Source organism: Neophocaena asiaeorientalis, unplaced genomic scaffold, assembly GCF_003031525.2.
Source record: "Neophocaena asiaeorientalis asiaeorientalis breed wild unplaced genomic scaffold, Neophocaena_asiaeorientalis_V1.1 scaffold43, whole genome shotgun sequence".
In the NCBI taxonomy this organism is placed as follows: domain Eukaryota; kingdom Metazoa; phylum Chordata; class Mammalia; order Artiodactyla; family Phocoenidae; genus Neophocaena; species Neophocaena asiaeorientalis.
In genome coordinates this window covers 12,139,563-12,152,308 of record NW_020173674.1, presented here as the reverse complement: position 1 = coordinate 12,152,308, position 12,746 = coordinate 12,139,563, and the positions used below count along the sequence as shown (strand labels likewise).

The following is a 12,746-nucleotide window of genomic DNA, read 5'->3' as shown; positions in this document are numbered from 1 at the left end:
AGAGAGGAAATCTGAGTAAACTTATTTTTGTAGTTGAGTTGAATAAACTAAACTCAGGTCACTGGCCAATCCATGGAGTAACTCCCCAAGTCAGGTGTCATCCCTGGTACAATCTGCTATGATTTAGAGATAGGAGGGAAAAGGGTAATGGGAGAAAAAAAATGTGGCAACTTATCACATTTGTATAGTATGGACTGTTAGCCAAGCACGATGAGAAAAATGAGCAAAATATTATAGTATCTAATCAAAAATTTACCCAGACATTTTAGGTAAATTTCACTTATTTTCTTTTTGGTTTTTTTCCCCTAGTTTTGTTGAGAGACTATTTACATATAACATATGTAAGATTTGTGATGATTCTATACAAGTGTATATTGGGAAATGGGTACCACAATAAGCGTAGTTAATGTCTCCATCCCTAATATAATTACTTTGTGTGTGTGTATGTGTGTGTGTATGTCTGGTGATAATAGTTAAGATCTACCCTTTTAATAACTTTTCAGTATATCATACAGTATGTTAACTACGGTCACCATGTTACACATTAGATCCCCAGAACTTATTCATTTTTCAGGTGAGAGTTTGTTTTCTTTGACTAATACCTCCCCATTTCCCCTATACCCCAGCCCCTGGAAACCACTATTCTACTATTTCTATGAATTCAGCTCTTTCAGATTCTGCATATAAGTGAGAACATGCAGCTTGTCTTTTGCTGTCTGACTTATTTCACTTAGCATAATGCCCTCGAGTTCCAGCCGTGCTGTTGCAGAAGGTACAGTTTCCTTCATTTAAATAATATTCCATTGCATATAAACACCACATCTTCTTTATCCATTTTTCCTTTGACAGGCACTTAGGTCGTATCCATATTTGTCTGTTGTGAACAATGCTGTAATGCATATGGGGGTAAAAATATCTTTTTAAGATAGTGTTTTCTTTTCCTTGGATATATACCCAGAAGTGGGATTGCTGAATCATATGGTAGTTCTATTTGTAATTTTTTGAAGAACCTCCATACTGTTTTCCATAGTGGCTACATTGATTTACATTCCCACCAACAGTGCAAAAGGCTTCCCTTTTCTCCACATCTCTCACAAACACTTGTCTCTTTTAACCCTTCCTATAGGAAGGCTTACACTATTTTAGAACTGTTAAATTTCAGTAAATGTGATAGGTTAATGGAGGCAGGCTAGTCTGCATAAAAAGAGACTGTGTCACCTCAGTTGTCTTCTGTGTCATTCCTTAGTGCTAGTGTTTAAGAAGCTCTCACTTCAAGTGATCTCCTCTATCACACCTGTTACAATAATGTTTCTTCTTCATCTTCCATTAAGCCCTCTGTCTCCCTTTCCCATAGACCCAGTCTCATTTAAGCTGGAGGAAAGGAAAATCTGACATCAGGGAATCATACTCTGATATGTAGGTTAGTTTCTTTAAAGTATTTTTTTTCTTTTGCAAGAGCTGAAAGAGGGGGAAAAAGTATTCAAGTTACCAGTGATAGAAAAGAGAGGGAAGGAAATACACATAAAACAACCGAATTTTGTTATGTAACCACACTAGTTTATATAGAGAACTGTCCTGGCATTTCAAGAATTCTAATAGTCTCTGATCCACTCTTTGTATATCTTCAAATCTACATTTACTTGCCATTCTGACAATGTCTTATCAAATAACGTTTTAACTTATTGATAAATGTCACTGACAATTTTTCTTGTTATTGTTACATCATTTGACTCACTGTTTTGCTTTGTATTTTAGTACTATCAGCTGTGTCTTTTACACATGTAAGTTGCTTATTCAAGGCTCAATGTTGAACTTATCATATTTTTACCAGCATATTATATTGATACTTGGCTTATCTATGTGTGTATGTTTGTGTGTAGACTGTATAGTAAAAACAAATCTTTTTTCTTCTAAAAGCCTTCAGCTATTTTAAAGAAAACCGTAATGGAATTTCTATCACCTTTAACCTAGGATTCTATGCTACAGTTAAGGTATATTGGTAACAATTCTTGACGCTAAGTTTAAACTAAATTTAGATAATAAACTAAGCTGAACTTCTAGGTAATAAAGCTAGAAATTAAGCTATTGTTCTGATTGTTTTATATTTCTATTGCCGTGTAACAAGCTACCACAAAAGCGATAGCAACACCCATTTACTCTCTCAGTTCTTCTTGTCAGGAGTTTGAATAAGCTGGTTTCTGTCATTGATAAGGTTACCATCAAGGATCTACTGGGCTGGGCTCTTTTCTGGAGGTTCTGGGGAAGAATTGCTTCCAGGCTCATTCAGATGGTTGGCAGAATTCAGTTCCTCTGATTGGAGGACTGAGGCCCTGATTTCCTTGCTTGCTGTCAGCTGGGGGTCACTCTGAGCTCCTAGAATTTCTTACATGTGGCCTGTCTTCAAAGCCAGCAATGGTGCATTTAATTCTTCCTGAGAGTACTCTGAATTTCTGTAACTTCCTCTTCTGTTACCAGCCAGGAAAAATTCTTTGCTTTTAAACAGCTTATGGGATTACGTAGAGTTCAAATAGAACTCAAAGTCAACTGATTAATACACTCAATTAAATTTTTGAAATCCCTTACGACATGTAATTTAACATAGATGTGATATATTATCGTATTCAGAGTCCCAGGAGCTAGGGCAGGAAATTTTATGTTCCACTGGGCCTCCAGGGAAGTCCCTGTCATCGAATCTTATATAATCAATTCCATTATACCAATTGTCTCCAGGCATGAGCGTGTAAATCTCATTCTCTGCCTCAAGCAGAGAACTGAAATTTCAATTTCACATAGTTTTTCATAGTGAGCTATTGTCATGTTTCCTCTTTATATATCATTTTCTTCAGCCTTAAGATTGTGAGCCGAATGTTTTGTCTTTTAAATATTTCCCAGTTCCCTATACTAATTTCTTTGGAAATTGCATCAGAAGTTTCTAATAATAAAAATAAAATAGCAATAATACTAATAACAATAATAGAAAATACATATCACTTATGTATAATAAAATAAATATATATTCTTATCGTATTTATAAGTGAAGAATCTGAATCTCAGTGAGATAAGTATCTTTCCCAAAGTCACATCTTGTATTCAAGTTCACGTTTTCTGGCTTCAACGTCTGTGGTGGTATACATCAAATCATCCTGGACATTTGGCATCTCACATAAAAATTGCTTCTTCTTCTTTTGAGTGCTTAGATGTATATATAATTAGTTTTGACACTGTTGCTCTGTTGCTTCTTTCTGCCATCTTCCTGTTACCATTCACATGCCCACATACCACACACATACACTCATGAAAATAATCATTCCCCCTTGCAATGTTTTTGACATTCAAAGCACAAAAATTAAATTGTTTAGATGGTGAAGCACAATTATAAGTTTAGTTCAAGAAAAATGTAAAACTAAATCCTTTAAACCGCATGTTACTTTGCCATCATAAAATAATCAAAACTATGAATATTATCTTAGTAATTTATTTTGTTGTTGCTATTAAAATTCTATTAGAACAGACTGTATAATTTGGAAACAAATGTATAACTTGAATCCTCACTATACAATTAAAACTTTAAACATGATTTTGAAATATTCAGCATATTATTTTATTATCCTATTTTAAACTGAATATCCAGAAATATTGACTAAGTATTTCCTATGTGTCAATTGTGAAGTACTTGCTTAAGGTAGTGTTTGCCATGTTTCTCCATAGTAAAACTGCTATCTTTTCCTCTCCTAATCTATTCTTTGGAAGTGAGATACTAAATCTAGTTTGCCCTCAAGGGAGACGTGAGGAAATAAAGGTTCACCTCCTAAGGTGTTAGTATTTCCACATATGTGGAGTTTTTTATGTAAAAAAGATTTATTTCTACTCTTGCATTTATTTATTCATTTATTGATTGATGCCACTTTATCTATATTTGTTTTATACTTTAGATTTTAATCCACTGCTGCATTATTTATTTTGTTCACTTTATTCCACCTTTGCACTTGGGGGGCACTTTCATTTTTGTCCATGTTTCTCCTTGACATGACCACATTCTGTTGTTTCTTTGAACAGTTATTGACTTCATAGCATTGAAAGATACTCAAGAGTTATCTTCTATTTTCTCTGCCTCAAACCTAGAATCAGCCATTTTTCCTGAGTCCTGTTTCCTTTTTATTAGAGAATAATATTTAGAAACCAAGACACTGGCAGTGGATTTGCTGGGTATGCTTATTGCACCTGGGATGTCATTATGTCTGTGCCTCCCAGCAGGCAAAACTAGGTAATGTTGGCATGTCTATTAGCTTTTCGTGCACATATATCTACAATTGGTCTGTACTATCCACCTGTGTATGTGTGTGTATTAAGCTAAAAAATTAATTTAAACTAAAATCTGTGTGTATCTCTGTGTCAAAACTGGTACCACAGGGTTCTTTCTAGCCATCATTTTTACCACACACTATCCAAACATTAAAAAATTTTTTAATTGCTGTAAAGATAACTGACTGAAACAATAACAGCAATAAAGCATTAGCTGTTTATAGTGTATGGAAACCTAAAAGGTATGACCATAGGGACACAGCAACTAGAGGGAGAAACTGGGAATATTCTGTTAAAAAGTTCTTTTACTACACTGGAAGCTAAATTACATTATTTGAAGATGTAGGGATAGATCTTAAGTTATATAACTTAAAAGTATATTGTAAACTCTATGTAAACCACTAAGTTTTCAGAAGAGGTATAATTATTCAATAAGGAAAATAAAAAGTAATTATAAACAAGTACTCAGTGAAAGCCAGAAAAACCATGTTAAGAGAAAACAAGGGGCAAAGAAGAAATACATCAAATAGAGCTAGCAAGATGGTAGACTTTAATTCAAATATATCAAAAGTTATTTTATGAGAGAGTGATATAAAAATGTTAGTTAAAAGACAGATATAGAAAACATTAAAGGGTGGAGAACGATACACAGTGAAAGCACGAATTCAAAGAAAGCTGAAAAAGATACTAATTTCAGATAAAGTAGACTTCCGGAAAGGAAAGAAGCAGGGGTAAAGGGGAACATTACTTACTGATAAAGGGATCCAATTTCTGAGAAGACAGAACCATTCTACCGTGTATTCTTCTAAAAACAGAGTTTCAAAACTGATAGATCTTATAGAACAGTAGAGAAATACACAATTACAGTTGGAGATTTCACCACACTTCCCTCAGTAATTGTTAGAAAGTAGGCAGGAAATCACTAAGGCTAGAGAGTCCTTGAAAACAGCACTATTAAACAATTTGACCTAATTGACATCCACAAAAACATTTTAGGGCTTCCCTGGTGGTGCAGTGGTTGAGAGTCCGCCTGCCAATGCAGGGGACGTGGGTTCGTGCCCTGGTGCGGCAAGATCCCACATGCCGCGGAGCGGCTGGGTCCGTGAGCCATGGCCGCTGAGCCTGCACGTCCGGAGCCTGTGCTCCGCAGCGCGAGAGGCCACAACAGTGAGAGGCCCGCGTACCGCAAAAACAAACAAACAAAAAAAACCATTTCATCCAAAAAAAGCAGAACATGCATTTTTCTTAAGTGTACGTGGAACATTCACCAAAATATACTATATTCTGGGACATAAAACAATCCTTACTTAACAAATTTAAATTAATGGAAGTTATACAATGCACTTTCTTGGACCATACTAGGATTAAAGTAGAAATCAACAACAGAAAGTTTTATGGAAAATCTCTATATTTAAACAATAAATTTATAAGTAACTCATGGGTAAAAGTGGAAGTCTGTAGGAAATTTTAAAAATTAGAAGTAAAGAAAAATACATCACACTAAAATTAGTGAGAGTAAGTTAAATCCATGCTTCTAGGAAATTTAAAGTACTGAAGATATACATTAAAAAATCTAAAATCAATAATTTCCATTTCCATCTTAGGAAGTTAGAGCAAGAAGAACAAATGAAACCCAAATCAAGGTAAAGGAAGAAAAACAATAGAAGGGAAATCAAGTAAACTGTAAATAGAAAAGCAATACAAAATATCAAAAAAAAAAAATTAAAAGCTGGTTCTTTGAAAAGAACAATAAAATCGATAAGTCTCTATCCAGGCTAACCAAGAATAAAAGAGAGAAGACACATTTTGCCAGCATCACAAATGAGAGGGGACGTCACCCCTCATCCTGAAGACATAAAAGGATAATAAGGGGATACTGTAAACAACTTCATGCCATAAAAGACAAATTCCTTGAAATACACATAGTGCCGAACTCACAAAAGAAATGTATAATCTAATAGCTTTATATCCAACAAATAAATTGAATTTGTATTTAAAACTGTGTGAAAAAGAAAACTCCTGGCCAGATAGTTTCACTGCTGAATTCTACCAAACACTTAAGCAAACAATAATACTAATTCTGGGACTTCCCTGGTGGTCCAGTGGTAAAGAATCTGACTTACAATGCAGGGGAGGCTGGTTCGATCCCTGGTCAGGGAAATAAGACCCCACATGCTGCGGGGCAAATAAGCCTGCGCACCACAAATACTGAGCTCACACACCTCAACTAGAGAGGCTGCGTGACACAAACTACAGAGACCATGCTCCCTGGAGCCCATGTGCCACAACTAGAGAGAAGCCTGCACGCTGCAATGCACCACAGCGAAAGATCCCGTGTCCCTCAACGAAGATCCTGTGTGCTGCAACTAAGATCTGACGCAGGCAAAAATAAATAAATAATTTTAAAATAATGCTAATTCTATACATTTTCTTTAATTGTAAAAGGAACATTTCCCAACCCATTTTATGAGGTCAGCATTACCCCAATACAAAAATCAGACAAAAGTACTGCAAGAAATGAAAACTAAAGGCTTATGTCTCATGAACATAAGCATAAAAATCTTTAAAAAAACGTTAGTAAATCAAATCCAGGAATAAAAACTAATACATCACAGGTAAATAGGTTGTTCTGAGATTCTTTATCCCTCGAAAGCTCCAATATAATCTCTTCTCCTTGAACGCCTCACTCTCTGTAACTAAATACAATAATTTCTGCTTATCTGTTCAAGAAGGTCCTGGAAAGTAGCTTCACCTGACAACTTGTGGTGTGACCTATCTATAAGTAATAATTAATATTGTTATTCATTGGATGTCATTTTTTGGTAAATTTAATATTATTATGCTGCTATTTTAAAATACAGATGCATGATTTTTCTTGTCAGATATTTGAACCATCTGTTTATAATATATGTCAATCTGAAGTATATGGAGATCCAGAGCAACGTCTCAGAATTCATTCTTTTGAGACTTTCTTATGACCAGAACATAAAAACATTTTGCTTTGTGCTCTTCTTATTCTGTTATATTGCCTTGTTGGTAGGAAGCCTTCTGATCCTAATCTCCATTCGGTGCAGTTCTCTTTTTCACCAACCAACGTACTATTTCGTCAGCCACTTATCCTCCATGGACATCTGCTATACCTCCAGCATTACCCCCAAATAATTGGTGACCTGCTAGTGGAAAGAAAAAACATTTCCTATGGTAATTGCATGTTACAGGTCTTTTCCAAGCACTTGTTTGGAATGACTGAAGTCTTAATTCTTACAGTCATGGCCTTTGATCGCTATGTTGCCATCCGAAAGCCTCTCCACTACGTGATTATCACGAACAGGACAAGGTACAATCTCCTAGTCTTAGCTGCTTGGGCTTGTGGGGCAGTTCACTCCTTTCCTCAGTTTTCTGTGATAATCCAGTTACCCTTCTGTGGTGCTAATAAAATTGATCGCTATTTTTGTGATATTTTTCCTTTGCTAAAAGTTGCCTGTACTGATACCTACATCACCGGTGTCATTATGCTTGTCAATTCAAGAATGGTGACCTTAAGGACATTCGTGATTTTATTTTTTTCTTATGTAACTATATTATTCACTTTAAGAAATCACTCAGCTGAAGGAAAACGCAAAGCCCTCTCTACTTGTGGGTCTCATGTCACTGTGATATAGTTTTATTTTTTGGTCCTTCAATATTTACCTATCTTAGACCACCCACCACTTTCCCTGAGGATAAAATATTTGCACGATCTTACACCATCATCGCTCCTATGTTCAATCCCTTAATCTATACACTGAGGAATTCAGAAATGAAAAATGCCATGAGAAAAGTTTGGTTTCAAACATTATAGCTAAACTTCACATCACATATGTAGACTAGGTCTCAATATCTCTGAGGGTTTAGAAATTTCCCATCAGTATACTTTGCCATAGATATAAACCATAGCTCCAATTTCTCCCTAATAAATAGTTATGCCAAAGTTCATAATTATATTTTCCTATTGCATCAGGATCCAAAGCACTGAGGTTAGACATGGGACACAGGGACTATGAAGAAATGTGTATATAATGCTCATTTTTCAGGACAGGGCAGAATTAGATAGCTGAGGGAGGCTGAGGTGAGCTGCAATGGGAAATACATGAGAACACTATGGCCAGAATTAAAAGTACAGCAAGTAGACCCAGGATTTGTGATTTATTTTTTCTGAGGAAAAAGAAAAAGTCTTGTTAAGGCATTGGAATTTCTAGTTCATTCCTAGAAAAGACTCCTATTCTTTAAAACAGTCCTTTTGGGAACCCCACATGCCCCCATGAGTTCTCTTGCCAGGTTCTCAGATAGCTTCTTGATTTATCTCTGTATGGCAAACCCCTTTCTAAAAATACATGCTTTTTTCTGACTGAATTTCGTATATGTATATTGTAGAAAATCTAAAAAAGTATAGAGAACTATAGCAAAAAACAAAATGGTCTCATAAATTCATCCGTATAAAAATATTTACTGTCACCTATCTCTAAAAAGTCTAAGTTGGATCCAACTCAGGATAGAGAATGCATATAGCTGTAGTGACAGACAAACCAGGAAGTCTTTGCCCTCAGTGAGGCTGGAGACCAAAGGAGAAGACAGACAATGAAACAAACAAGAAAACAAACAAATATATAACTACAATAGTGTTTTTTAAAGAAAAGAATAGGAAGCTGTTAGTCTTTTTAACTTACAGAAGCTTTACTCAATTGTAAATCTTTGACATTTTTATGTTATACAGATATTTATTACTTGGTTGTCTCCTGAATTTTACTTTACATAATTCTGTAGGACAATTGTATTTTCTCATCCTTTTTGTACCTGAAAATGTAGTCTCTATTATATTTGTTCAAAAGCTGAAATCACATGATTGAATTCATCTTTTAAAAATTTTACTTTGTCTTTATTGTTTGCCTGAAAGCTTGTCAGATCTTTCATTTATCACCGAATTATTTTAAACAGCGGGTATCTGTGAATGGATCTATTTTTATAGCTTCTTTCTAATTTCAGCAATATTTTAAAGTTTATCATTGTCAAAGGATAAATTTTAAAAGAGGATGTAAAAGTGGTTTTTATACAAATAATGAATGAACATGTCAAAGATTTTATTTAACTTAGAATTTAATGCAGAAACCAGTAAGGTGTTACCATTGTTTCAGACAAAAACAGTGTACCACACATTTATAGTCAGGAAGGAGTGCTGAAATGAATTTATAAGTGGATGCAAAACTCGCCCAGTATCCACAGGGCTATAATCAATTGCATTTCACCGAACAAATTTGTATTTCTATGGCCAGGAGTTGTTGGCATTGCTATTATTTTCTATGAGTCAACTTCTATATTTTTGAGTTGTAAAATACCTTAGCCAAAGGTAATGAAAGGTGGATGAACTGAATGCAAGAGCTAGTAAGGTCACTCACTAAATTGCAAAGAATCTCATCATGCTTTCCCTATAGTTATATGCGATATTAATGATCCAGTTGGAGAGAGAAAAATGGCTGATGCAGAGAAAGGTGGGAGAATCAATGAAGTGATGTTCTTGAGAAGCTGAGAAGGGAGATCAAAGGGCAAAAGTGAAGGAGTTAAATTAGAATTCCCTGCTTAATGATTGGTATTACCAAAGTCTTTTTGCTCCAAGTATTTGTTTGTTTATTTATTTATTTGTTGAAGTATAGTTTATTTACAATGTGTTAGTTTCAGGTGTACAGCTCTTACAGAGCCCAAGCTCGTTCTGCTCGCCGCATGACAGGCCAATGACTCGGAGACGAGGTGTTGAGGCAGGGAGTACGACCTTATTCAGAAAGCTGGCAGACCGAGAAGATGGCAGACTAGGGTCTCTGAAAAACCATCTTATCGGGGTTTGGATGCCAGTTTCTTTTATAGCACAGAGAGGGGGAAAGGAGATGAGGAAGTAAAATAAGAAGGCCATAAGTTTTGCAAATATCCGCTGGAATGGCCAGCCTTGGTGAGAAGATGTGTTAATTTCTTCTTTCTTGCAGCCATCCACATGTGGACAGGGTCAGATATCTCCCTGTGAGCTGAACAGAGGCATTTTAGTTTAACATTCAAGCAGAGGGGCAGGGTTCCCTGAGGCAGGCCATTATGTGTGATTATAATAACAAAAGCAATGAAAAGCAAAGGTTTTAAAGTCAAAGAAACAGATTGAACATGGAGTCCAATTTAGCTCTTCCCTGTTACACAGCCATGTGACTCTCAGTTCATATATGTATATGTGTATATATATATAATATATATATATATGTTTTGTAAATAAGTCCTTTGTATCATTTTTTTTAAGATTCCACAAGTAAGTGATAGCATATGGTATATGTCTTTCTCTTTCTGACTTACATCACTTAGTATGATAATCTCTCAGTCCATCCATGTTGCTGCAAACTCCAAGTGCTTTAATTATCCCTATTCAAAACTTTTATTCCAAGGAAAAAAATAAAACAGAAACATTTGTATTAATTTCTGAAGTTTTACTTTTCAGTAATACAAGTCTGGTTGGCTGGAGGATAGGGCTTCTGAAACAGAGGGGAACTTCGAGGCTTGGTGGGTCTTTTTATGAAAGACCCTGCTTATTTCACACCAGAAAGTGATCTTTCATTTTCCAGCTCTGATATATTCTCTGACATGTATACTGTGTGAGCCCTACTCAGGAGTTTTGGGATAGCTGTCAAGACTTAGATTTAAAGCAACAACAACCAGAAGTATGTTAGGATATTTCTGTAGAATTTCTAGCACATAATATTTTCAGGTTTATTTGCTGGGCATTTTAAACTGAGTAACACAACTACGCTATTTTTCTCTTTATATTATGCACCCATTTTAGGAACCCTTAACAACAATAACTCTTTTTTTTTTTTTTTTCGGTACGTGGGCCTCTCACTGTTGTGGCCTCTCCCGCTGCGGAGCACAGGCTCTTGACGCGCAGGCTCCGCGGCCATGGCTCACGGGCCCAGCCGCTCTGCGGCACGTGGGAACTTCCCGGACCAGGGCACGAGCCCGCGTCCCCTGAATCGGCAGGCGGACTCTCAACCGCTGCGCCACCAGGGAAGCCCAACAGTAACTCATTTTTATTTAGTATGGCTATCTATACAATTTGAAAACAGATTCTCATGCAAGTATGTTATGTCAGTGAAGTTTTTAAAGACCTCTGAGATTCTCCCCATTCCCCAACCAATTGTCCACTGGCCTAATTTTGCTCCTAGCCATTTCTGATGTTGGGTGACTTTCAATTCCTGCTGAAAAAGCTGCCTTTAACTTTTTTTTTATGTACCCATTGATTTTAACTGATATTTTCTACTTGCCCACTCTAAGAGAAATTTAATTTCACCGGTAACAGGAACCTGATGTTAATATGTGTTCCTTAACTTTTTCCCATGCTTATACTCCCACTGCTCCGGAGGAAACTTATTGTCAGAATGGTTACTTTTCTGGTGCATAACGGGGTTGGGCAATAAAAATAGCTCATGCTTATTGAGCGCTTACTGTGTGACAGGCAGTGTTGCAGCCCTTCACATATCCTCACAAGACTGTGACTGTTGGGCTATTATTATCATTAATAGAGGCTTTGTTGGCTATATGTCCCACTCCTCATAATTAGTAAGCAATTCTGGCTCCAGAACTCATGCCCTTAACAAATACACTATAAGGTGCTAGAATCAGAGAGTTGCAGTTCGCTTGTACATGAACAGAGCTGATAGATAAAGCTCATTAGAACAAAAGAAAAGAGTTTGACGTGGGGCTTAGGCATGTGAGAAGTTCCAGGTCGCCACTGGCTACAAATGATCAGAGTAGAAGATGAAATTTTTAAGAAATATTGTGGCAGGTCATAAATTTGATCTTTTATAGTAGTCTCTAAGTGATGCAAGTGAAAGATTGGAATTATCTTTTAAATCATGGTTTGGCGGCTGGAATTAGCTTCCTTGAATACGGTCACATATAAGAACGAGCTATATGGGCTCTCAGTGTTGATCTGTATTGCATGGTGGCTTTGATAGTCTGCTGCTAAATATGCAAACTGGTTACACAGCCAAACAATCAATGGGGCAAAAGAGATATAAATAATAAAGCTAGAAGAGACATAGCAGAGTGCCTGGACAAATCCTCGGAATTGTAAATTTCGCTCATATTTGAGACTATACATGTTGCTAGACACAAATACATAGACAAACATTATGCATTTTAAAGTTTTCAGAGTAGAGAAGTCTTATATTCAACAAGCTCAGTGGTGAAAAATCAGGGATATCTTTCAGTTCATTTCCTTTCTTCCTGTAATATGGCACCATAGTTTCTTTATGGCTTTCTTCATCTCCATGTTTCTCAGTGTGTAGATTAGAGGGTTGAGCATGGAAGCAATGATAGTATAAAAAAGAGTGAACACTTTGTCTTCTGGTAAAATAGTTGCTGGTCAAATATAAATAAAG

General features: G+C 36.1%; 1 pseudogene; it reads left to right on the top strand.

Moving 5' to 3' along the window:
• The first annotated feature begins 7,227 nt into the window (after positions 1–7,227).
• LOC112402026 (olfactory receptor 4P4-like) lies at positions 7,228–8,143 on the top strand (annotated as a pseudogene).
• The last annotated feature ends 4,603 nt before the right edge of the window (positions 8,144–12,746 follow it).